This window comes from Camelina sativa, chromosome 18, assembly GCF_000633955.1.
Source record: "Camelina sativa cultivar DH55 chromosome 18, Cs, whole genome shotgun sequence".
NCBI lineage: Eukaryota > Viridiplantae > Streptophyta > Magnoliopsida > Brassicales > Brassicaceae > Camelina > Camelina sativa.
This window is the reverse complement of record NC_025702.1, coordinates 1,250,679-1,254,251: the sequence shown is the minus strand read 5'-3', so window position 1 is coordinate 1,254,251 and position 3,573 is coordinate 1,250,679.

The window sequence follows — 3,573 nt, the reverse complement described above, 5'->3', positions numbered from 1 at the left end:
CTTGAGTCAATTGCAAGACTAGACTCCTCTTTTTCTCTCTCAAACATTTGCCACTTTCTGCCTACTAAATTCTTTACCATTTATTGTATTCACAGAAATGCCATTATTTCTAATTTATTTGAATTTCTTGCGAAAATGTTTATTACATCCATATCCTCATCTTCTTGTCTTATTTACGGTTGTACCACCGCCATCAATTTTCCAACAACCATGAACAACTAAATTTGAAGCTCTTAATGCTTCAACAACCCGATTTGTGAGCTTAAATAACACCCAATGCTATGAGAACTTCATTTTCTTCCATCTACTCTCCATTTTAATCGAAAAAAATGAAAGTTCGTTAATCTTGTTATATCTCGTGAACAAGGAAAATTGGCGCTGTGTTTCTTCAGTGGTGACTAAATACGACGTCCTCGGTGCTTGACATTGCGAAACCACCACCGATAAGGTTATTTTCCGGTAGATTTTGTGATTTTCTTTGTTTTTTGCCAAACTTAGACTTCATTTGTTAGACTAAAATTTCAGTCTCCTTAATTTCATTTGAAAACAAAAAAATATGATTCAGACTGCATTATAATCTTTCCATCAGATGCTTCGTTTGCAGTCTACTAAAGTGTATTTTTGCAATTGACCAAATTCTTGACTTTTTAGTGATGACTGCTGGCCTAAGTCTTCTTACGATAATAAACGAGTAGACTTCTATAGTGACTATTTTTGGAATTGACCAAAATATTTAAGCATTGACCGTAATATTATTATATTAAAATAATTATTTGACTGCAAAAGAAGTCTACTAATTAAAAATTTAAAATGTTGGTCAACTCCAAAAATGACCACGGCAGACTGCAAACGAAGTCATCATTACTATAGACTTTGTACGTAGTCTACTTGGCAAAAGTCAAACTTGGTCAATTGCAAAACTATCCACGGCGAAGTTTCATTTTCTTGTTGACGGATAGATGAAGTCTACTTGTTACACAAAAGTCTACTGTAAAGTCAATGGGTTGGTCAATTGCAAAAATAACCAGAGTAAACTATAATTGAAGTTAACAGGTGGAACTTTCCATTGAAGTCTACCTATTTTTATCTATTTAATTGCAAAACTGACCAAAAAATTAACAAAGGATGACCACAGAAGAAGTCAACCGGTTCTAGTAGACTTCGTCCGTTGTCTGCTTTGTTAAATTCTAATTGCAAAAATAGACCACAAAAAATAGACTTCATTTGAAGTTATTCTCGTATAGTCTAGTTTATATCTACATGTTGACGTCAACATGAAGTTAGCAGATTTTGAAAACCAAATTATTGCAAATTGGTGAATAATTTTTAAGATTTTCTTGTTGTATTTTTTGATATATGTTATTTACTTGCCTCTATATGTTTTTGACATGAATCCATATTATACATATGGAGAAATCAAGTTTTTGGTTTTCATAGGCAGTTATGTCATTAAAGTAGACTAATTTACAAAGTCAGACCGTTGGAGTTATCTGTGAAGTCTGTATATTTGAAATAGTGTTTAATTGAAATTTATAAATTTTTCTTTTGATTTTGTAGTTCAAAATGTTTTGTATCGGTTATGTACTTGCCTCTGTCTATTATTGTCATGATAATATATTATACTTTTGGATCAATCATGTTTTTGGTTTTGTTAGGCATCTAGGTTATTGATTTAAGACTTCTATGGATAGTCAGCTATGTAATGAGTAATTGACTTGCTGCTTACTCTTTCAGGTAGATGGCGCAAATACCTGTTGTTTACGGAGTATGGGTGACGAGAAATGGGTCCTGGCATTTTGATATGGATGGACGCAAAGGTGGGAGAATGTTTTTTTTGCGACACGGTTGTACATACGCTGAGCTTCTTGAAATGGCCGTAGAAGATTATCTAATTGACAAAGAAACAAAGATGGTTCAGTTATCGTATCCCTTAACAGAGATGATGCTTCAGAAATTGCCCCAAGATACCCCTCCTGTCTATGTCACAAATGATAGATCAGTTCAGAACTTGATAGATTTTAGTAGTAGGAATGTTTTTCGCCTTTGCGTCTCTACGCGATGCATGGATGGACAGTCGGTTAAGGGATGTGTTAATGATATAAATAACTCTTGTTCTATTGCCGATGGGGAGCCAACGGATGAATTTGGTGACGATGTAAATCCAGGTGCCGATGAAGCTGTAGAAGAATGTCAAGAAACTCTCCATGACACTACATATGAGAAGCCAATAGATGTTGATGACATGGATTTCGATTACAGTGAGTACGGGAAATTTGAAGATGAAGATGACGATGAAGATGGAGATCACCTGGATGTAGATGTTGAAGAAGGGAAACTATTTGTTGGTGGTATTCATGGACAGTTAAATAATCCTTGGATAGACCAACTGAAAGTAGGTCAATGCTTTCCATGCAAACATGATGTCATAACAGAGGTGCGTTTGAACGCTATTACGCTAAAATTCTCTTTCACAATTAAGAAGTCCACAAAGTCTCGGTTGATGGCAATATGCTCTGTGCCAGGATGCACGTGGAGGGTCATGGCCACTGTGAAGAATGATCCAACCACTTTTTGGGTCACCAAATATCTGAACGTGCATACATGTTCTATTGTGGACCGCATAGCTCACCGTAAGTGTTGCACCTCCAAATATATTGGGATGCTTTTTGTAGACCGGGTAGGAATAGTAGATGGTTTTGTCCCACAACATATCCAAGATTCAATGAGGACAATGTTCGGCATGACATTGGATTACACAACTTTGTATAGGGCTTTACAATATGCCTTGGAATATGTGAGAGGAAACGTCGAATCTGGATATGAGAAGTTGCTNGGTCAATGCTTTCCATGCAAACATGATGTCATAACAGAGGTGCGTTTGAACGCTATTACGCTAAAATTCTCTTTCACAATTAAGAAGTCCACAAAGTCTCGGTTGATGGCAATATGCTCTGTGCCAGGATGCACGTGGAGGGTCATGGCCACTGTGAAGAATGATCCAACCACTTTTTGGGTCACCAAATATCTGAACGTGCATACATGTTCTATTGTGGACCGCATAGCTCACCGTAAGTGTTGCACCTCCAAATATATTGGGATGCTTTTTGTAGACCGGGTAGGAATAGTAGATGGTTTTGTCCCACAACATATCCAAGATTCAATGAGGACAATGTTCGGCATGACATTGGATTACACAACTTTGTATAGGGCTTTACAATATGCCTTGGAATATGTGAGAGGAAACGTCGAATCTGGATATGAGAAGTTGCTTTATTGTCTTAGAAAAATAGAGCAGTCAAACCCGGGAAGTGTCGTTGACCTTGTTGTTGATGACGAGCATAGGTTTAAGTACCTTTTCCTATCTTTCGATGCTTCAATCCGTGGTTTCAATTACGTGAGGCGAGTTATTGTGGTTGATGGGACCCATCTCACCGGAAAGTATGAAGGTGTATTGCTAGTCGCTTGCGCACAGGATGGTAACTTTCAGATATTTCCGTTGGCTTTTGGAATTGTCGACTCGGAGTGTGATGCTTCATGGGATTGGTTTTTCACCAAATTAAGTGAGTGTATCTC